General features: G+C 39.9%; 1 protein-coding gene across 1 annotated transcript in view; it reads right to left on the reverse strand.

The window, feature by feature from the left end:
• The window catches only part of akap6 (A kinase (PRKA) anchor protein 6), a 223,063-nt gene that overhangs the window by 61,741 nt on the left and 136,568 nt on the right, over window positions 1-24,754 (reverse strand). The gene's annotated exons all lie outside the window — the stretch shown is intronic.

Below are 24,754 nucleotides of genomic sequence, written 5' to 3' on the forward strand. Positions count from 1 at the left end.
ATATATAACCCTATAGAAAGCTATCCTGTCCAGTTTAATGTTTTAAATCATTAAAACATCAGCATATCTACAGTTAACCTTTTTTCTTACCATTTACAGGTGTGGGCACACAAATACGGTTGAACTATTTATGGTTCTGTACTGGAAACTTAAAGCTCTTGCTTAGGATAAACGACTGAGGCAGTGGTTGCTGGTAATTTTTTTATTCCAAAACACGCTTGACAAAGGAAATTTGTAATGTCAATGTTTCTATGTTTTGACATGTTGACACCATGAAACTGGATCTCCACTTGAATCCATTGTACTTGCTGTGAATCCATCTACAGGGGGTGAGTATTAAATGCTCAAAAGACAGATTTTCAGTAGAATATTCCTTGGTCTTTCAAACGGGAGCACATTTTTTATTGTTATTGTTTGCAGCTCATCTCATGATGAAGCGTTTGAGGGTGTCGCAGGAGTTTTCAGCAGATTTCACTCACTGCTTCACCTGCTTTGACCGCTTTAAAGATAAAAACTCTGTCGCACCTCTGCAGCTCCGCAGTCGCGCAGGAATCAAACACACTTGACGGTAGACTGTGGAGTCCTTTATGGAGAGATTTTAAAAATGCTCCATTTTGTACCAGCAAGTGTTGCTGAATATTTTCCTTCCCTTTTGTGCTTGAGTTCTGTAGTTGGGGAGTGAAGGAGCTGCAGGTTTTTCTATTTTTGAATCTAAAAGTCACACTTTCAGGAATGTGAAGAAAAAACATTTAAAACAACTGATGCAGTTTTCTAGAAATATCACAGTTTTTCCCCAAAGTTGGAAGTTTTTGACACAACTGATTGACAGCAATCGACCAGGCAATTTCCTACTTGTGTCTTTTATCACACTGACAATGGAAAACAGGCTGATCTTATACCTTGTGTCACTTTGTTTCATTAAACGTTGCCAAGTAGGCGCCCATAGTTAAATCCTACCTTCAAGTCCATAAGAGCCCATAAGAAGAAATCAAGTTGCAGTACAAATAATCAGATTTATATTTACGCCCAAACAGGAATGGCACCACTCGTATTTTTACCTCTTCACTTTTGTTGTGCACAGCAACAATTGTCTTCTATAGTACACTGACTTTATGGAGAGAATGGCAGTAAAGTGTACCTTAATTGTCAAAGCTCTTCATTTTTATGTCTTTTGTGCTTTCATATTGATTTTTTTTCTTCCTTTTATTTCAGCTCAGAAGTTCTTTGATGCTAAACTACATCATTTTGAGTTGATTTAATTTCCTTTCTCCCTTTCGTTCTTCTCTCTGGATATTGCGCTTCCAACCAACCACATTTTTGCTTGTTTCTCGAGTTTTCTCTCCAGCTCCTTTTTTTGTGGTCTGATCTTTGTTTACTCTTTGTGGTGTCTTGATTTTTGGCAACTTCAATTCTTCCATTTATGACTTATAGATTCACTTTCTGGTTTCTACACTGGCTAAATGTCTTGTCTTTAGCAAGTACTTCCAGGGTTCTGCATGCCCTTCCAGCCATTATGTCCCCTTTATTTTATGAAGTCCAAGGTTTAGTTTCGTAGTTCTTGTTCCACTTGCCCTTTCTCTTCTTTCAATCCATCTTTTTAAATCTCCACATTTATTTATTTTATCTACTGTAAAACACCACTTGCACTTATTTGCCTAATTCATCCATCCTATTTTCCATCCATCTCTTGTCTACCCTGTTTTCGCTTGTTAGCATAACTCTCCTCTCCCTCCATGCCTCCATATTTTTTGGCTTAATTTCCCTCCTCCTCTCCTCTTTTCTCTTTCTCCTCTTTTCATTTTCTGCATCGATAGCTACTCAATTCTACTTTTCCCTTGTCGTTTATCATTACCACCCGGCCCTATTTGAATATTTAAATGTCTCTTCTGTGACTCTATGTGTGTGTGTGGATGTATGTATGCATGCATGTTTGTGTGTGTATGTGTATGTGTGTTTTTGCTGTGCTGTCATCAGAGAGGCGGCGGCCATTTTTCAATGTCGACGATTCTGATGGAGATGCTATCGCTCGGTGCTTCACGGCCATCCATCCCCTTCACTTAGCTAATAGCCACGCCGCAAGAACGAGGGATCGAAGGCAAAAAAAATAGACGAGTGGAAGGTAAATATGTCGGCGTCGCACTCTTCTAACAGCCAGGAAATTATACGATTTATTCGCTGATGGCAAATATTGATTTAAAAAGGGGATAGGGAGCCAGTAGGGAGGCGGCAGGGGGGTTGTTTTGTTGTTGTTGTTTGTTTGAAGGATGCCACTGATCCAAAGTCAAAGAAAAGAGGGAGAGAGGGAGAAAGGAAGATAGACACGCCGATTAAAATGCATGAGATCCGAACTTTGAGATAAGTGCTGAGAGAGGGATCTTGGAGAAATGGGAGGGTGGAGGGGAGGATGATGGGTGAAGATGGGGGGGTGGAAGGGAGGGTTACATGGATGGCTAGCTGTGATGTATTCATGCCTCCAGTCAATCTCCATGCAAGGATGGACTAAGATACACAGGCCTAAGGATGGAGAGAGACAAAGAACGAAGTAAAAAAGACAAGGACTGAGATAAAGAGATCATGTGCAGAGGAAAGAAACAGAGAAAACTACAATAAATAGATGGAAAAGTAAAGGAGCGCTGCTTCAATGACACTGACACCATGTTCGCAGTAAGAGACTCTTGCCGTATGATGGGAATTGAAGCTCAAACAAATGCCGGCAACACACGCCACGACTCAAAGCCTCAAAAGTTGGCCAGCTGAGAAGGGTTCAACTTTTTAAAAATATCCAAAGCTTAAAGCAGGCTGCAAACTGGTGACAGCAAATATTACCATTCCACTTCTAACAACTGAGCATGTTACATTTTTGTAATCCCCTGTAATTGTTAGTGAATAGTTTTGATATTTTCTGCGATATTAAAAACTTTGCTAGGTCAGGACACAAGATATTAATAAATACAAAAAGATGTTTCTGCAAATATTTCACCATAAAAGCCCTGTTGAAAAAATGCAGGATTTCTGTGCAATGAAACATCAGAAGTGGCCAGCTGAAACATGAAGGTGTGATGCATAGCAGCACGTTTGGCGTGTGCCAATATTCACAAAGGTGAAAATGGCGAGCACAAGCTGGGTGTTGTGTGTGTGTGTGTGTGTGTGTGTGTGTGTGTGTGTGCGTGTGTGTGTGTGTGTGTGTGTGTGTGTGTGTGTTTTGCTCATAGTTTCAGTTTCAAACTTTTAAAAGTAAAACTGCCAAAGATTAGAAATGATGCATCAGCAGTAGTTTTAAAAAGCAGTTTTCACTTTTGGTGACAGAGAGTGCCTTTAGTCTGTGACTATTTGATTATGTCTAACTAAAATGTTTTCTTCTACTTTTGCCACTTTTTTATTCTCTTTCTTCATATAATACTTCTAGGGTTCAAAGAGAATGTGACCTGTGACATTCTCTCTGCTGTATTCTTTGAAACGTGGTAACATTGATATCCATGAATGTCTTCTGAGGTCTTCTTCTTTTCCTCTTCTTTTGCCTGGCAGCTTACTCATCCTCTGCACTTCCTGATTCACAAACTGTCCTCCATCCATCCATCCTCCTCTCTTCTCCAAAGAACCCCTTAGCATATTTCCAGCTCAGTATCTCTGTCTAGACAATTAATAAAAGGACTTTTCTCCTTCCTTAGTACCTCACCTTCCCAGTCATCTGGTAATTCTTCCCTATCACCCACAGCCTGTCTCAACACGTTCCTGAACTCCATCCAACATTAGTCCAGCATCAGTCTTCAACTTTCAACATTTACTTACCCTCACTCACTGCCTCTTCTTGTCTGATGCTGTCGAGCTACATTCTCCCATATCGTTCAGATTGCACCTTTTGCATAGGATGTAGTCTGCCAGTGTGCAGCTTGCTTACACTCTTACATGTAATCCTACAGGGAGTGCACAATTAGTAGGCAAGTTGTATTTTTGAGGAATAATTTTATTATTGAACAACAACCATGTTCTCAATGAACCCAAAAAACTCATTAATATCAAAGCTGAATGTTTTTGGAAGTAGTTTTTAGTTTGTTTTTAGTTTTAGCTATTTTAGGGGGATATCTGTGTGTGCAGGTGACTATTACTGTGCATAATTATTAGGCAACTTAACAAAAAACAAATATATACCCATTTCAATTATTTATTTTTACCAGTGACACCAATATAACATCTTCACATTCACAAGCTGTTCCTTCTCTCTCTTTAGTTGTCTTTGGCCAACAGTAGCACAGTTTCCACTGGCACTCTGCTGGCCAACAGCACCATAGGAAGTTGTTGTTAACCGCTCCAGTATGGAAATCCCATTCTTTATGATGTTTGATTTGACCAAGATTTTACACCAGACGCCCTCCCCGATGCAACTGTCTCCTCTCCTTTTTATGTCGGGGCTGGCACTAGGAGTACACTGGCTTGTGCCCCCCTGCCCCCCCAAAGCTGGGTTAAAATGTGGGAATCAACAAACTTAGCATTTTGCTGCTGAATCCATTAAAAGTTTCTCTGGCACAGATCCCAGCGTCTGTACAGAAAACATTAAACATCATTTGTTACTAATTTAAACTAATTACTTGTTGCTTCAGTCCCATATGTTACATATGTGACTCTAAAAAAATGTTTATTCACATTTCTTTGCTCAGATTGAAATTTAGATGAACGCAGCAACAATATGTGATGCAGCTGTGAAAAAGAAAGACAGCATGCATTTGTACTCATTTATGCAAAAATTGATGTATGTAGTTTAGTAAAACTAATGGATATACTATGTCAAAGTCTGGGTGTATATTTCTACACTGAATTTATTCAGTCTTTTCCGAGCTATTCAATAAAAAACGTTAAGCCCCAAAGGCAACACCTTCTCATCCCAAATGACTGCCATTGCAGGTGTAATGGGGTGTAATGGTCCTAGTGGTTGGATGGTTATGGACTGTCTAACAAGTAACAAAAAATCAACATAAAACAGTGAAGGAAGTTCAGGAAAAGCAAATATTCACATATTCCTAAATGGGAATGTCACCAACGGAAGAAAGTTATGCCAGAAAATCATGCAGCCCACTACTTTTGAAACTGTCCGTGTTATGCTTTTGCCTCGTTTCAGTCCGAAAACTCTTTGCGTGCTTCGTTATTTTTGCTCCTTTGTGATTGTCTGCCCCACCCTCATTAGTTTCACCGGTGTTCAGTTGTTTTCAGTAGTGTTGTTTCTCCCCCTGCCAGTTGTCAATTTCTGAGTTTGTCTTCCTCTGGTTCCTTCTTTGATTTCTGTTTTGTTTTAGCTAGCTCATTTTCTGATTGAATCAGTCATTAGAGGCTTGTTTTTTGTTTTTTTCTAATCCTGCCTCAGTGCTCTGTGTTTGGGTTCACCACATCCCACTGTGGTGTATCATAAGAGGTCAACTCTGACAAGATAAAACAGATGTTCCTTACTACAAAGGAGAAAATTGTACAATAGGAAGAATTATTTTCAATTTGTTCAACATTTGTTTCCATAGGATGTCACTGTACAATAAATGCATATGTTTATGGTGTAAGCTGGCGACAATTCATCACTTATTTCTAATATTCTGACACACTAAAATCTGCTCCCTACAGACAATGAATCTTTGCTACTGCAAATATATTTTTAGAAAATACTTCTGTCCATTGTTGAAGTAAAGCTCTGTGCAAATAGATTAATGAATCACACATCAGAAAACAGTAAAATGACAGAGCTTTCCCAAAACACACAAAGAGAGAAATGGTGGATAAACGCTTCACAAAACAGATGAGAGGGAAACAGGGGGGGTGGAGGAGAGAGGAGGGAAGGGGGAAAGGAAGAGGGGGAGAAAATCAACAAGCAATCATAAGTTTAATTTGGTCTCCATATTAATGAGCACGGAGCTGAAATGTCAGCAAAAATGCAGTCATACATGAAAAACATTTAATGCATTTTGAACATTAGGTTTTTTTTCTCCTTCGCTCGTCTCGCAGATTCATCTTATCCGCCAAATGAGAGAAGTTTGTCGGAGGCTGCGTAACGGAACGATTTTGTCGTCGCGGCAACTAAAGTTTGTGGGAAGTGATAAGGACGCATCTCTATCCTCCGCCTCATGATCGTCTTTTCTTTTCCCCTCTGTCTTTGTGTCTCCATCCTCTTAATTCTTCCTCACTCTTTCTTTTTCTGTCTATACGGTTTCTCTTCTGCAACACTGTTCCTCAGCTCCTGTTGCTGTTCTAATCTTCAGAAAACTATTTCACCTTTTTTCTCTTTAAGTCCTGTTGCTTCTTGTTTTCTTCCACTTTCTTGCTTACTTAAGTTTATTGCAAGGGTCAAAAATAGCAATAAAACTACAGAATTATCAGGATGGGATAAAAAAAAAGTCTGCTGTGATAGACATGTGACCACTCCAGGTGGTACCTGGGATATGCTCAAGCATCCACCAACGTTGAACTGGAAAAGTGGTTATAAAGTGGATGGATGAAAGTCAAATGAAGACTGGGCTTACAATAATAGTGGTTAGTTGCTTCCTGTGAAAAATTAGATCTTAATTCTATGAAACTAGTCTTCTGTGAGCAGAACTCTGTCTGGTTTGTTTATCTCCATGGACTTATAAAGGGACACATGTAACACATACAAGTTTAATCCATTGACCTACAGGTGGCAATATCAAGCCAAGACATACATCAATGGACCACAAAAAGAAGAGAATGAGGAAGAAAACTCGAAAGAAAACCATGAAGGATATCTAAATATAAAAGTGAAAAGCAATGCTTTTAAGGCAATTTAACCTTTGATTATACAGCATTACTGGGGTGTGGCTGAGTGGGTTTTCTTACACCTGTAACCATAACACTCACATGATGCCACATCGTTGCAAGGTTAGATGCTCAACCTCTGGCAGTCAGCAAAGACCGGATTTTTAAGCTGACTTTAATCAGAGACATTATGAAAGAGAATATAAATTTATTTTGATTAGGATTCAAAGAAGTGTACTAAAGCTTCTTTTTGGTTGACTTGTTGCAGGTGCATAAGACGTAGAGCATGTATTTTTTAAAGTACGCCAGTAAAGCATATATGTCTGGCCCTTCCAGGTGTGACCATTATTAAATGTGAGTCTTTAGGGTTCTGGTTACATTAAACAAAGGTTTCTTGTCATTAACAAGAAAAAAAATTCTCTTTTGAGCTACAGAGTTTATCCTGTAACTGTGTTTACTCTCTGGATTGCTAAAACCCTAAATCTCCTGAACTGTTGTTTTCGGATGTGGCATGTCTATGATAAATGTTTGTTTGGGTCTGCGAAGGCGAGGGAAGGCTTGCAGTCATGGTTGAAACTGACAGCAGCTTCCTGTAACTAACACAGATATTTATTGACCAATCCAACAACCCTGACCCTGTCTTACTATTAAGAGTCATCAAATGTCTATTATAACTCCAGCTCATTATTAACCGTTCTGCTTCATACCCCAGCGTTCCCCCACTTAACACCTCCTCTGTTTCATTCACTTCATCCTCTAAAACTCTCCTTCCTAAGCAAAGAGTGTGTATGTGTGCTGGATATACACAAAGATAGAGAAAAGAGGGGAAAACACTCTATGCTTGCTTACATTTCAGTGTGTTTGTGTGTGTGACTCAGTGTCTCCGACTGAGATGGATGTTCCACCGACTCTGAAAGAGGAGGAAGTGGCTCTGTGACACCCCATTTATACTGCTAGACACTTCAACCTGTGTGTGTCTGTGTGTGTGTGAGGAAGGAAGACAACACAGCCATAAAAAAAATCTTTAAGCAACACTCCCCCTTCCAAATAACCATTATTACTCTATTTAATTGTTACTTTACTTTTAGCGTATCGATTTCCAAAAAAGATTTCACTAAAAAATACTGTATGGTATAAAAACATGCATTTTTATTTAACGTTTGGTGTGTGTTTATTTTATACCAGTGCCCCATTTACATTAAAAGTCATCACAACAGAATAATGCATGTATTCTCGTTTCTATAGTAAACCTTCTGTGGTCTCTCCAGTAGGGACCTGCAAAACTACAACTGCTTGCTGTCACCAGAAGCAGCGCTTGATTAAGCTAATTATTCATATTTTATTAAGTTATCAGAGAGCTGCAGACAAACAAGGTGGAAAGTAATAAGGACAGCCCTGCACACCAGCGCAGTACCTCGATGTAGGAAACGAATGGTTGTATTCAGACAGTGTCAGAGTAAAGTGACCATTTAGTTAGTGGACCAACGCATGCACAAGCTTGCTGCACAAGCTAGACAGCACACAACATTAGCTACAACTGGAAATAGAGCAGGGCGATATGACCAAAAATATTTATCACAAGTAGGGATGGGTACCGGTATCGGTTCTGACATTTCGGTGCTTTATTTCCTGAGATGTCACACACTTTGGATTCTAGCCAATCATTGTACCTTTGCAAGCGTAGTAGGCGGGCTCAGGTACGTACATTCTTTTAGAGCAGAGCTACAGATTAAAAATGCCCAAGGCGAGGCGGTCAAAGTCTGGCTGTACTTCACAGCAAAAGATGCAAACTCCACCTAGCGACGTATAGCATTTTGTTAAAAGCTGAGACATGCGCCATATTTGATAGCTTGGTGCGAGACCTCACACCGGGCACATCTACTGCGGGTGAGTTGCCTGTTATCGGACCCGGAGTTAGCAACATCCCCCAAAAACCCGAAGAGGACAGTCCTGGCCCCTAGCCCTGCCAGTGTAGCAGAAATGATGACGGATGATGATGGCAGCAGCAGCCGTTCTTCTCTGGGTGAGTAGCTTAATGCTGTTCGTGTGTAATTTACGTTGAGTAGGCTAACCACATTATTAAATTAATGCACGTAAGGTGAACTAGCAAACACCGTCGTAGTTACATGCAGCTGTCTTCTTGTTTGATGGCAGAGTCTCCCTTCACCCTGGCCAAAAAGGCTAAAATGACCAAAGAAAAAGTGGAAAACAGCTAAACATGAGAGGTTTTTGGACAAAGTTTGTGTTTTTTCGATTGATTAAGCACTGCTTCCAGCCAAGAGTGATACCATAAATCCCCTATAGCTGCAGAAAAGGCTAACATTGTTATCTTTTTACAAAAAAAACAGCTGAACATGAGAGGTTTTTGGACCAATTTTGTGTTCTCCATTCTTTAAGCACCGGCACCGTTTCAAAAGTACCGGTTTGGTACTGGTATCGGATAAAACCTAAACGATACCCATCCCTAATCACGATATACATTCGAAAATTTGCGATAATGATCTAACTGACGATATAATTGACACTAGAAAAAATACTTCACAACTCCACAACTTTATTAGTGCAAAAAAACAAAAATTTATGTATTTTCACTTAAACAAGCAGCTGTTTTTTTATATCCATTAAGTTATATAAAAATTTAACAGTGCAAATGCAAATTCCTTGCTGACAGTTTAACCAAAAGGCATTTCCAGTGGAAATTGGCCGACATATCCTCAGCATAACCATGTATAATATCCACAAATCTTAAAAAGAGGTTATACACATAATGCTCCGACAATCCATCAAGCGGTGCAGGTTCGTAGCTTAGCAAAGTCGTACTAAAACATTTGACGGATTTTCGAGCGCCGTGTACATAAAATCGTTTCGAGGTCAGTAAACACAACCAGAATTCATACATAAGGCACACGGGATTATAAGGGGCACTGTCGATTTTCAGAAAAATCAAAGGATTGATTTCAAGTGTGCCGTATTTTCCAAAAAACACGGTAATAACGACGGCCCGCTAGCATGCTCTACCAAAAATAGTGCTTTGTTGTGTATCTGACGGACGAAAGCCAAACCAGTTCCACACCACTGAAGTTGCAGCATTTTTAAAAACCAATTCTGGTTCATCTGTTTCATTCAACGATCCGCTTTCGCCCTTCTTCTTCTCCACCATGCTTTTTCCGCCATGTGCGTATGAAAACAAAGGCACTGCGCATTTTACCCATATTCTATCGCGATATTTCATTTTCTTATCGATGCCAAACATTATACCGGTATTACCATGAACGGTATGACATGGCGCAGCCCTAATTGGAAAGCTAATCTGCTGTCCAGGATTGTCAGCCTCAGTATCCCAAAAAAGCCCTCTGTTATACCTCTAGGCAAATCGATCAGACCCAAACACCTCCAAACTCTTAATAGCTTTAACCACAAACAATTTTACTCAGCTGGAAAAACAGAAAAAATAACACATTTGTGGCAAGTAGCCCCAGTTGTGCACAAAAAGTTATATGTTACAAACATCATGCATAGAGTAATATATTTTTCCTCTGTCATGATGAGGTAATTAGTGTAAATGTGATTTGAAATTTAAAATCATACTCTCTGCTTTCTGAGTAGCTGAGATTCTGGAGGTTTCTCTTTCGCTGAATTAAAACCCTTTTGTTTGGACAAAAAGATGCAAAAGAAAAAAAAAGCAAAGAGGGAAAAAAAAAGAAAAGAGACTTTCTCTGTTTTCAAACGAGGAAACAACAAAAGGCCCGGCAACATGTTTTAATTGTCACCATGGAAACCAGATGAATGAGCCGTTTGACTGGCCGGTAATGACGGCTCGCCATTCAGCCTTGCAGCGAGTCACGCGTGAGTTTGTGTGCGCGTGTGTTTCGAGTGTGTGTGTTTAGCTGGGAGGTCATTTGTACAAAGCAGGGAGGGCAACATATCTACATGTCTGCTGGGACAGAAAAAATACGGCGCGAGAACAGAGACAACAACTGCCTGTTATGTCTGCAGCATAGCAGCTAAACACATGCACATACTAATAACTGAGACGAGGAGAACAAATAAACAATCCCTTCAGCTTTTTACAGATTTCCTAATTCACCACAAGTTGCTACTTCAGCTGTTTCAGTGTGTGATTTATATCACAATATTTTACAAAAAAGGGAAAAAAAAGAATCAAGACTTCACACAGATTTCTGCAGACATCATCAATTAATCTTTAAAAGGTGTCAACAAAATATTTTTTGAGTTTGTATTTTTACTTTTTCAGCCCATTCTTCTTACAGACGAGTAAAGAAAAAGAGTGTGCTGGCTGTGGGAAGGTTGAGTGACAATGGGATGTCACTACTTCATGCCAGGTGACCTATGACCCCCTAAGAACCCTGGGAATTCACTCATTCCAAGACATTACATGAAAAAAGTTTGCAGAATTCCAGAAAATGTGAGAAAAGCATGCACACTAATGCTGAACACGAAAGTAACAACAAATGTGTCTCTGTCAGTGTCAATGTGCGTGCTCCTTTTTTGTCTTTCTGTGTGAGGGCCAAACATTTTCAAAAATAAAGGTCAGCGTCTGTTAAAGAGGATAACTTGGTTTTGCAGATTAAGGCCAGAATTAGCTTTGATTAGATTCTTCTTTCTGGCCTGTAGTCAGACTTCACCCATGATGGAGCTCTCATGACTTTACAAGTATAAATGTATTTGTGTGCTTCTAACTCTACAGGAAGCTGGAGAGATCACACTATTCAGCTTAGAAACAAAGAGTCTTTATAGTGACGAGGGGTGGGGAGGGCAAAGAGAGAGAGAATTTGTTGGTACAGGAATGGTTGTGTTGTTTCTGTGTCGTCTGTAGGTTTGTTCTTTCAAAATTTACTCTTTACTCTTATTCGAGAGAAGTAAACTTGAGAACATTTCTGTGACATGGGATCCTGCACGGTGGTGACTGTATTACTTTTTGTTGTATATGTTATGTATCCATTGCCTTTTCATATGCATATTGAATTCATTTGTTTCGATAAAAAATGACACCAATAAAGCCTTACTAAATCAGAACTAATGACATTCTCTGTGCTTAATCACAGAGTCAATGTGCTAATCATATCAGTGGTGTTTTTGTGCTGAAGTGTTCACCGCTGACTTACAGTCTTACTGAGGACAGCAGGTGCTGCTGAACAACACTTCCTCTGTTTTCGGCTTCCGCCATTGAGTGTGTGTGTTTGTGTGTGTGTGTAACTGGAGTTAATGAGAGAAACCGAAAGTCAGAGTGGGTTGATGCCGTGGTCTTCACCTACACTGCAGAGAGAACCAGGCTTTTATCTGACAGGCTTTTATCTCTAAATTTATGGTATTCTTTAATAAACATCCATTACCACGTCTTAGAAAAGACTTCCTGTTTTTTACTCTCATCCTGTTTTGATTCGCTGTTCCAAAGTACACTCACCCTGCTGGTTTTGATGAATTCAATCTCCTGAACATTTCCACCAAGAGAAAACCAAGCCACCGTGTTTTACAGCAAATGTGTAATACACAAATAGCCAAAATCCCCCTTCAGGAGGATTTTGAGGTTCATGTTTTTATGATATTTTTAGATATAGTTGCAATTTTACTTTAAAATATTTGCAATTGTATTTTTCATATTGTGTCATTTTCAGTTGTTGCTCTTTATTTAGGTTTATGCACCAAAAATATTTGGCCAGGTTTAAGAAAAGGTCTTCGTTTAGGAAGAAATAGACACTTTTACCACATTAATCAAGTTACAAAGCTCCATTTTCCTTTTCATTGGAGTTGACATAGTCCTACCCCTAGAATAACTCCCAGCTCCTACACAAAAGTGGGTCGTCTTTCAGATTTTAAGTCTGTTTTTGTGTAAAAGATGATATTTTGTATTGTGGATTGTGGCTAGTATAGTTCTTTTCATCGTTGTGCAGAGCTGTATACAGGACCCTGTACATCCTGTGTCCCATAGAGGTTAACATTCCTAATATTCTAGTTTATTCTAGCAGTCATGAGGAAATGCCTCAACATTAACGATGTGAAATGCCACTAACACCTGCAGTGTAATAACTGTGATGGGAGAAAAGGAAGAATTCATGTAATGCTGTTATTAAGCCACAGGGAGGACTGTTGTGTGTTTTCTTAAGTTATCATTTATAACTCTCATTTGTGTAACAATTATGATGAAGATCCTTGAACAATTAAGTAATGCTTGCCGTGATCGTCCACCAAAGCTATCCAACATGTTTTATTGCCTAAACTAGTCCTCTACTATTTTTATTACGTTTTAAGGCATGTCTTCTGGTTCCTGTGTGCTCCTCTGGGTTGTACATGAAGGCAAAAGCAGCTTATCACAGTGGCTGTTTGGGTTGGAGTAATTGTGAGTACTTTTACCTTGGAACATTTTTTAAGGCTAGTCTCTCGTTTGATTCTCGATTCCTTTTCTTTGCTCTTTTTTTTTTACCTTCTCCTCCACCTTTACCTCTTTCATCCAAAACACACACTCCTGCCCCTCCTCTTTTCTTTCTATTCCAACACAATGACAGAAGTGTAATAGCATAGCTGTGTGTGTGTGTGTGTGTGTGTGTGTGTGTGTGTGTGTGTGTGTGTGTGTGTGTGTGTGTGTGTGTGCATCCAGCACAGCGACCATGTAGCCTAAACGACAGACAATCTTTATTCTAATGAAGAAGGTGCCAAGGTCACAAAGAGAGCAGTGTGATGAATGGAGAAGACACACACCCACACACAAACCATGTGCCTGACACATTAATTGTGTACTTGAGCTTCCAGTCGATCTGCAACTGTAATACTGTGTGTTCTCTCTCTCCCTCTCACACACACAAACAGGTTTAAAAGGAGGCTTTCCCCTTGAGATGACTTTTACGCATTATTCTCATGACACACACTTAAACAAACTGTCAATGGAAATAAAATTTGTTGGCAGGTAAAAGGCAAACTGCAGCGTGTGTGATCTGCTGTCCGACCACTTTGAGACAAACCGCCACCAAAGCTCAATAAACAGAGTTTCTTTATTTCTGACTGCTGCAAAAGATCTTAAATCAAACCGCTTTGTTGCCTCTTTGTTCTTTGGTGTGCAGCTCTAGGTGGGGTTACTGTAGGAGAAGAACTGGGAAAAATAGGAAATGTCAGAGTATGTGTTTCTCCTGCGAATCAGTAATAGGTTTCCCACACCCACCTATGCAGACCTGTGGATTGGAGAATAACATTTAAAGGCGTGAGCGAGTAGAACCACAGAGGCAGTAGTTGGAAATGCGTAAGTCAAGGGTCGTAAAAAAGGTGCCGCTAAGAAACACTTAGCAGTGTTTAAGTGACAAAATCAAATATTGAAATGGTGAGAACTGTTACTGTTTTTCGTTTCAGCATTTACTTCACAAAATGATTCCCGCTTCATCTCAGGGAGAAAACTTCTCCAATAGGACTGCTTTGAATTCTGTTACTGCTGATCGCTTCAGTCTTTGCTTTTGTTGCTTTGGAGGGAAACTGCAAACATGTTTATAGCCAACCTTGGCCTGACATTGGCTCGATGCTCAACGTCAAACTACTTTTAGTTCTGTATTAGATTCCTGCTCAATTCTGTGTGTGTGTGTGAGAGTGTTAGTGTCAGGTTTCAGTCAGAAAGTGTTCCTGGGAAGCTGAGGGAGTCTCAAGAGAGATGAGATACAGCAAGCGAGGGAGAGAGCGAGAGAGAGAGGTAGAGAGAGAGCGAGAGAGAGAGAGAGAAAGAGGAGGAAAGTTGCCGAGATGCTGCTGAGTCGTGTCTCTTTGTTCTAAAGCAGATATATCCCCGACTTTATCAAGACTGACAGAACAAACGCACAGGAAACAGCCTCCCACAGGACACATAATCCACACACACACACACACACACAGATGAGAAAGAGTACGAGCACACAAAGACACAGAGGTCTGATGTGAACACACACACACACACACTGAAACATATATAAGAAAATGTGAGAAAGTGCGGAGACACACATGCGCACATCGACACAAAGACACACAGCACGAGCTAGCGGAGATACAAACACACACTTTGCACGTGTGCACATTTAGAGCGCAAAAACACGCACTGTTTACACGTGTGGAGCTCCAAACACATACATGGTTAAGCTCATACACTGTACGCACTGTGAAAAGAAAACACAAACATGCTGCCAAGGAAAGCATATGACAACAATGTGCACACATGTGCTCACACACAGACGAGAAAGACTCAACAATAACCTCGTGGAAATCATGGAAGGGTCCAAATGAAAGGTGCACAAGGTCAACCAACATATATATATATATATATATACACACCCGCATATAAAAAAAGGAACCAAGTGCATTTACATTTTGCTAGCACATATTCTTGGATTCTGCCCCTCTGCATAACACCCAGTTCAAAATAATCCTTATTTACTTCATACTGGGCAAAACAGGCACATACAAACTCTTGTCCCAATCCACTGAAGCTAGCTTTCTTCTGATTGGCTGCCCCTCATAAACAGAGAGGGTGCTTTGAGTACTCCAGGAGAGTAGAAAAGTGCTATATCAGTCCATTTACCATTTACCCTATCTGAATAAAACTTTTTTACAAACTTCGTCACACATGCAAAGACTATTGAAATCTATATACTTTTACAAAAGCATTTGTAATAAATTCCAATTCGCTGGGTATTTATTATTTCCCTGCAAATGCAACGTTACATTCTTCATTTGCATTTTTTTGTAACTGAAATCAGTATCCACGATGGAAGTTTGTTTGACTCACCAATAAATATGCGATGAAGTATTTGAAAAAGTCTTGCAGGCCCAGCAAAAACTGGCCTTAGTGTGTGGTTTTATTAGTTTGATAGAACTGGCAATAAGTTTTCGCATGGACGGCCTGTTTAAGGTCATAGAAAAGCATCGGATTTGAGTTTGAAATAGGATTTTGATCACGGATGATTTCCCACAACTACGAGAGATAGATATCAGTAACTTTGTTTCTTAGATTGCTTTGCTTTTTGCTTTTGCAATCCTGTAGCTTACTTTACTTTGACAAACAGGTTCTAATGCAGTGACTTCTCGATTCAACAGGTCTGGCAGTAATCATGCCTGGTTGTTGGCTTCAAAAATACTTACTTTTCATGTCATGATTATTTACTCTGATTTCAAATGTTCTTTGTAGTGTGTCCCAGGGGGACCATATTAGCGCTTGTTTGTCTTTATGCAGCACCTGCTGCTGAAATTTTCAGCTCTTCGAGCCTTGTGTGCCCTCACACTGTCCTCACAGCGGTCTAGGGCACAAACCTGTCTAAAAGTGTGAGCAACAAAGCTATGTGAAACACTGTGTAGTCTGCATGTCTGAAGCAGACCGCTTGGGGACTATAAAAGTCAGAAGGCCAGACACAAAATTGTCGTACTTCAATAATAACTTGAATTTTTCATTGTTTTGAAATGTTGCGTTTTTGAACTTTTGCCTTCATATCATATTCTTATTGACTCAGTGGAGTTTCTGCTGCTGTCAGTGCTGCTGTTGAGACATTTAGCTGGTGATTCTTTATACATGGATGTATTATTGCATGAGTTCATGCATAATGTTAACTATTATTACTACTTAACTACTTTCTTTTGTTTTGTGTTGTTCTGATTGATATTACGCTATATAGCCACACAAAGGGACAGGTAATGACTATGACACTGATGTAATGTTCTGCTGGGAAGCCTGGGGTCCGGGCATTCTTTTGGATATTATTATGACACCTGCTACCTGTTTAAACATTGCAGTCTCACAGGAGAAAGAGCCCAGATTCTTGAACGAGCCTCCAAACTACGAGGATCCTGACCCAATGTCCTTGTTGCTCAACAGCATTAGCTTACTTTAATGCTGTGGTTGATTGGGCTACATTTTCTGCAGTACTTGTAAGTGACATCCCAATGAGAAGATGCTGTTATTTTTCTTCTCATGGTGGAAGATGTGTAGGACACATATCTTCACGCAGTCCTCTGAGTCTTCATTGTTTATGCCCAAATAACATCTGGTACACATACACACATAAAAAACTCAAGAAGACAGACAAAAGTTGACTGAGTTGACTGAGGGATTGGAAATATACGGAGATAAGTGAGGAAAAACACACACACAGACACACGTGTGCACACACACACACCTCCACAAAGAGACACAGTCCCAGAAGACTTCAGTTCTCTGCTCATATAACAAGCAGCGACAAACGACAAAACGCGACATCAGGATGTATGAGCCGAGAAACGTTCGACTCAACACATCGTTTCCCGACACGCGGATACACACACACACACACACACGGCGAGCACACGGCAGACACACACCATGGCAGCAGCAGAGCTCTGCAGGTCTCTGGAGAGAAGAAAGGGGAGTATCAGTCTACAAAGAAAGAAAGAGGAGCATGTGTGTGAGTGTGTGACAGAGAGATTTTCCTGAGCTGCAGGAAGTTTCTTTTGTAGGATAAGGAGAGATTTTTGCTGTTTCAAAGTGGGTTTTTTAAAACGATTTTCTCCTTCATTTCTCACCCGCATCCTTTTTCTTTTTCTTCCTTCTCTCTCCACCTCGTATTTACAGTCAGATTTTCTTTCTGCGTGCGTCATTTTAAAGATACAGAGGTCAGATCTGGAGCATCTTTTAGTCCCTTTCTTCTTGTTCCTCCTTTAATTGTTCTCTTTCCTTCGTGAACTTTAAGTCACACGTCAGCACATTCAGATTTTCAAGATGCTGTATTTGTTTCACATTTTGCTTTTCTCTTTCCATATTTTCTTTCTAACTTTATGCCTGCTCCTTTGTACCCTTCTTTTTTCTCTTTCCTTATTAAATCCTTTAGCTTTCAATTCTTTCCTTTGTTTTACTTCTTTCTTTCGTTAAGTGAAGCATCATTTTCATTCTTCTTGTTTTCACCTTCCTTTCTTCTTTCTTTTCTTAGAGTTTCATCAGTTCTTCTTTTTTAACCACTGATTTCTTTCCCCTCAATGTTCCATCCTTTTCAGAGTTTGCAGTTTATTCTTCTTCTTACTTTTGCTTCCTCTTGTTCCATATTTAACATTTGGTCTTTCTTTCTTTTCTACTTTTCATCTCTTTTTTCCCATTCACTTCTTTCTTCCTCCATCTTAGTTATTACAGTAAAAGGGTGGGAAAACGTCACTATACAGATGTTTGCAGGAACAAAATACTTTTGCTTCTTTCTTCCAGTTGTTTATTCTTTTTCCCCTCCCGTCCCCTTCTCATCCTCCCTCTCTCCTCCTGTACGGAGGGAGGTTGGGAGCGTTAGGAGCACAGCGAGAATTGCAGCAACAATTACATGTGAAATTAGCCTCGCCTCATAGCCTGCAGTGTAATTCCAGCCTTCTGAGGCGTGGCAAAGTCATCTGTCTCTAATTAAAGATTTTCCTTCTCTCTACCTCCCTCTCTCAGCCTCCCTCTCTCTCCCTCTCGGGTTAACATTCATCTTCATTCATCCCTCTCTCTCTCTGAATCTGAGAAGATTTGGGTAAAACCTAAGTTATTGCAGGTTAGAATTTTTAGCAGTTAAAACTAATGATTTCCAACTTTACATCTCACATACATGCATATAATATTTGCTTTGGATTCTTTACTTTCTATTTTCGTTGTTCATTGTGTTCTTCTTTTAATCAGAATAGTCCTGTACAGCCGTCTGTCTGACTTAATGAAAGACGCATACATCTGTGTTTTTCTTTAACTCGATATTCCCCAATGAAACGGAATAAGACAGATGCACTGACAGATAAAGTGACAGCAGAAAGAGGAGACAGAAAAACAGACAAAGCTGAGAGGATATAGGACTTAAGCCTTCTGTATGTTTCTCAGGCATGATTCTCTACTGGAATATAACCCAGACCGTGTGTGTTGGTGTGCTCAGCCTCCCGGTGAGGTTGTGTACTCTCACTGTTGCCCTCAGGGCTCAAGATGAAGAAACAGAGAGAGGAGCGAGAGAGGAGAGACACAGAGGACAGAAAGAGAAAGTGAAGCTTCTGTGTTTCCATCGTGTTTCTACAGGAGGCTTTCCTCTCCAGACAGACAGGATTGCCAGTTGTTTCTTCAAACGCTTAAAAGTTTGTTGTGTTTGCATTTTCCTTGCATTTATCCACGTTTTTGATACGCGACTATGATAACAACTTGTGTTAACCAAGTAACATTCTTAAAGTGGCAATTTTAGAAAAACACCACACTTTTGTTGACTTCAAATGAACATCCATGGGATGGCTGTAGCTCTGGAGGTAACACAAGTCATCTACCTAAGCTTAAGGTTTGTGGCTGCTTCAGTCTGAAGACATGATAGGCTGCAGACAAGACACCTAACCACAAACACACAATGTTACACTCAGAGCACTCGGATGTAGAAAAAAAGCGCTTGTATGAATCTGCATGAATGAGACGTCGCATGAAGAATTTTGAAAGGTAGAGAAGAAATCTGCTGTATCAGAACCAGATCATTTTGCTCTATGACAACACTGTAAACATGATCTAGATGCTTATTGCTAGATCTCTGGATGCTTCACAACATCCAACAGTGACTAAACATAACAGACTGTATGAAAAAGTTACACTTTGCTCATTTTGGAAGGAAGCTGGCGCCCAATCCAAGCCATGAACACCTCATTCAGTTTGCCGGTCATGTGTCAAAAATCTCTGAGCATGGACAAGAAGAGAAAGAGCTTTGGTATTTCAATGGTATGGGAAGAGCCACAGAATAACTTTGATGACTGACTGACTGTTTAGTCAATATTTCTTAAAATTCCAAAACTAAATCATGTATCAGTTACCCTGACCTCTCATCAATAATGAGACCTGTTCAGATGAAATATATTTTTTAGGGTTTTCTGAGCTTCCTGCTTGAAAATGAAATGCCCAAAATTAATTGAGTATTTCTCTGCAATTACAAACTCTATGTATACAATCTTGGTATCAAAATAAAGCTAACACTTGTGAAATTTTATCATAGGTGTAAATATTGCAGCAGATATTACTTTGTCAAAGTTACTGAGACTGGAACACAGAAAGAGTAAGTAGATTTTATCTTCGCCTACTTTTTTAATTTATTTTTAGCATATATTTAACATATATATAAATTTAAAAATATGCTTCAGTTCACATTTCATTCCAGAAATTCAGTATCCAACATATAACCATCATCTGTGCAAAGATTTATATTTCTAAAGTGAAACAGTGAAAAATTACAGCACTGCCACGTTCATGTCACTTCAACAAATCAAAAGTTGCAAGGCTAAACCCCATGTGGGCCCAAATTTACTGCATGTAGCGTCTGTCCAGTCACGTGTCTGTAGGTGGGTGATGCGGCTAGTTAGCCGTGGTAACTGCTGATATCATGAGGCTACCGGCTACCGGTGAAATAATGGAGGAAATCGGGACGGTAAGCCAATTTCTGTCTTAGCGCATTTGCACCACTTTGTGTTTTTGTGGTCGGGACCTTGTGAATCGGAATTGAATCAGTTATAGTGACGAGCCCTTGTAATAACTCTGAAAAGAAGTCACGGGCCTTACTCAAAGGGTTAAACTGCTTTTGTTTAGAAAAATAAAGACGTTTTATAGTCTTTTCTCTCCCTGCATCAGTCTGTGTTAATCATTTCTGTGTTTCTCCTTCTGCTTTAAAGCACAGATAACCAGACGACCAGCGAAAACACACTGCTTGTGTGTACAGCCTCAGACAGAGCTCGCACTCTGTCGCACCCACACTGATTGGTTTTGGAACCCAGTTAATGAGCAGGTGTGTGTGCGAGCGTGTGAGTATATAAGTGTGTGTCTGCAGCCCAGCGTTCCATCAGAGCACCATGGGCTATTTGAAATGAGAATTTAGCGGCAGGGATGCACACACACACACACACCCTCAGTCCTGATAGCCACTGTAATTAGTTGGACTCCACTGGAACTCGCCACAGGGAGAGAGAGGAAAAGAGACAAAGAAAGAGAGAGACGGGTGGGGGACATGTGTGATGACTTAATGCAATGAAACAGTTTCACATAAAATCTTGAACTGAAATTTCTGATTTTTACCAAAGACCCTAAGTCTTAAGTATGCCTCCACTTACACTTTCTGTAACCGTTCCTTCACCTTCCTGCTTTCCTTAAATCTCATCATGTAAGGTCTCCATCGCACACACAGAAACAATATTGTTTAACTATTGTTATCAGGGCTCAATAATGCATGAAAAAGAAAATGCCAAATTCAAGACCATCTCTTTGTATTTTCATGGTCTCCTTGTCCTCCTGTGTGACCTGCCTTTTCTATCTTTTTCTCCCACTTCTGGTCTCTCTTTGTCTCTTTTCTATTGGTGTGAATGTTTGCGTATCTATGGAATTGGCACACCTAGAAAGGCACCATGAATACTGAAAAGAATACATAGGTTTAGGAGGAACAAATGCATCCATACAGATAGCATTTCTCTCAGCAACACAATGCAAAAACACATGCTACATGCTACATTTGTGAAGTATTTATTTCATGTTCCTTGAAAATATTGACAAACAACAAAGCTACCTATCACAAGTATTAGCTAAAAACTGCCCAGTACTACGTAGGTTCAAGTAACCAAGATAGAAGTTTTTGCTGGATGAATACAAAGAATTAGGTCGAACTGGCTGAAACAAGTATCAACTGATTCTGAACTGCGTTTTAACAATCACAGCATCTCCAGTGCTTTTGTATTCTATTATGTCCTGCTGCAGTCCTACCTCCAGTTGTTTTTCATTAGTAATTTAAACTTTCACTGATACCCAATGTGTTTATATATGATAAAGAGACATCAAATGTGTGGGATGTGCTTTCACTTTATGTGTGTGCTTGCACATTAACTCCATGCTTTAATGTTTCCCTGTGTATTTTTATTAGCTGTGTGCATGTGTGTGCGGTGAGTGAAGTTATTTCTGTGTTTCAATTAAATATTATCATGGTCTGTGAAATGTCACAAACACACACACACACACACACACACACACACACACACACACACACACACACACACACACGCTTCTAGGAAAAGAGCACTAGCGCCGCCTCCTGTGGACTTGGGGACAGAACCTTGATCATCTACTGGCTGAGTTTGATGGGCCTTGATGTGTGATTGGTTGACACTCTCTACAAGGTCCGATGCTTGTTTCATCTCGCTGTGGGCCCGCGATGTACACACCAACACAAAACGAAGCACACACGCACCAGCTGGATCCACACAAACGGTCAGGGACACAGCTGAAACATGCACTGAAAAAAGTGAGCATCAACAGAGTACACATAACATGAACACAAACAGAAGCCTGCACGGAAAGATGAAGAAAAAACACACACAGAAAAATAATCACTTGGATAAATAACAGGAGACAGAAGACAGAAAGGAGAGGGGAAGACATGGATAAAAGTTTACTGTGAAAGACTTGATCACATTCCACAGTAACTAACCACTGTAACTAACCACTGTAACTAACCACTGTAACTACCACTGCACTGTAACTAACCACTGTAACTACCACTGTAACTAACCACTGTAACTAACCACTGTAAAGCTACTATCAGAATTTGTTTTGATCTTCATTTCACAAAATATTTCTATTTTGAGGAAGGGGAGGGGCCAACATTCACACGCATTCCTACTGGATGCTTCAGAGAGCAACTTGGGATTAGTAACTTGCCCAAGGATACTTGGCATGCAGACTGGGGAGCCAGGGATCGAACTCTGGCTAGAGGGTTGCCACCTTGTGCCTTTGGATCAGGGAACAAGTCCTGACTATCATTTGCACTTATGCACCAAAAAACAACTAAGAGTACCTGGCGTCTTGTGGTGCCTGAAGTCAGGTCCTTGAAGGCGCCCAATCTGGGAACTAGACTAACCTACTGAGGGAATTTAACATTCAAACAGTGAATGACAGTGTGACCAAATTATGTGAGACTGGGAGAAATAGTTTGTCTGATTTGAACCCGAGCAGTGTTTTGCTATTGGACTTCCATGAACTAGAATATGCTTAAAAAGGGATTTACTAACCACAGAAAAAGAAAAAGAAATACAATTCAAAATACAAACAAACACTGTGTTTGAAGACAAGGGTGTCCATAAATGCATGTAACACCCTAGGCCACAAGTCAATGAGCAATTTTGTAATCATGTTGACAGATCCATAGCCGTATGCTCTAAGCACTCTAGTGTCTGACAGAGATTGTCAACTCCCATCTCTGGCAGAACTTCAACAGAATTCCAAGGACAGCTGACAACAGAATTTCCATAAAGGATACTTTCTGATTCAGTAGCCTCAGAATCTCTGCTTTTTGCAGACGATGTGGTTTTGTTGGCTTCATTGACCAACAAAACCACATCGTCTGCAAAACGTTTGCACCAGAATATGAAGTAGCTGGCATGAGATTTAGCAGCTGATAATCAAAGATCATGATTTTTGGTTGGAAAAGGGTGGAGTTTAAGTATTTCAGGGTCTTGAACACAAGTGATGGAAGATGGAAGTTTTTCACAGGACTGGAAAATTCATTGAAAAACTAAATACACCCCTAGAGAAGGCGAGAAGCAGCCACATATTGCTAATCAAATGCACTTAATTAACTGACAATATTATACGTTCACACAATGAGGAAAGACATCAGCAATCATCTTAGAGAAGCAAATGTTACTGTCCATGACTGTGGGAAGGCTTATAAGGTCTTTTCCAGAAAGTTTTAACTTTAAGTAACATTTTTGTACAGTGAAAAAGATTATTCACAAGTTGAGAATATTCAAGACAGGTACCAACCTTTCCAGATGTGGATTTCCTGTCAAATTCACCCCAAGGTCAGACTGTGCGAGGTTCAGAGAAATATTTTTAAAAAGCAAGCGCTACATCTCAGACTCTACAGACCTCAGCAAGTTAAATATTCAAGTCCATGACAGTCCAGTTAGAAATTTTTTTAAAAAGTATGGCTTGTTTGGAAGGATTCCCAAGAGAAAGTCTCTTCACTCTGAAAAGAACATGGCAGCAAAGCTTAGGTTTGCGGAGATTCATCTGAACAAACCACATCTGAACAATGTCCTTTGAAGCAATGGACAAAAGACCCAAATTTGGCCATAATGCACAGCAAATTTTCTAATCTGATCTGATCCGATCATCCTGTTTGGTGAAAAACACAGCATATCAGCACAAACAACTCATACCAACTGTAAAACATGATAACGGAGGGGTGATGATTTGGGATTGTTTTGAAGCCACGGGACCTAGGCACCTTGCGGTCATTGAGTCCACCATAAACCCCTCTTGATAACAAAGTATTCTTCAGTCAAACGTGAGGTCATCTGTCTTTTTAGTTTTAGTTGTCACAACACAACTGCGATCCCAAATGCACCCGCAGCTAAATGACTAAAAAAGAAAAAAAGATCAAAGTCCAGACCTCAACCCATTAAAAATGCTATGGCAGGACCTGAAGAGAGCTGCACATAAATGAATGCCTACAAATCTCAATGAACTGATGCAACAGTTTTAAGGAGAGTGGGCCAAAATAACCACATAATGAAGTGAGAAACTGATAAATGATTACATCAAGATACTGATGTTAAAGATGCTTCTACAAGCTACTGACTCATGGGGTGTACTTAGTTTTTAATTGCACTACAGAGAGTTTGGTGGAAACTTTATTTTTCACATAAATGTAGGGCATTTTTTTTACAAATGTAAATATATTACTGTGTGCTGCATACTATATATTATAGTACTTTTTTATACTTAAAAGGTGGGCTTTCTCTCCCCTTAGAAACTTAATAAGCACTTTCCAGATGTTGACCACAAACTAGAAGGATTTTACATAAAAGTTTTTTTTTCTTCTCCAGATTCACTTATGTGTCTGGAACACTACACATATCTGTATCAAAGAGCACACAAACACTCCTCTCCTCCTTCCTCCCTGCTTTCCAAGGTTGATAAGTGCCTCACTCTAACATCACAATAAACAGTAGAGCCTCGGCCTGCCAAGGCTACTCACAGAACAACTGTCAGCCCAGCTATCCT

This window comes from Astatotilapia calliptera, chromosome 19 (genome assembly GCF_900246225.1).
Source record: "Astatotilapia calliptera chromosome 19, fAstCal1.2, whole genome shotgun sequence".
Classification (NCBI taxonomy): domain Eukaryota; kingdom Metazoa; phylum Chordata; class Actinopteri; order Cichliformes; family Cichlidae; genus Astatotilapia; species Astatotilapia calliptera.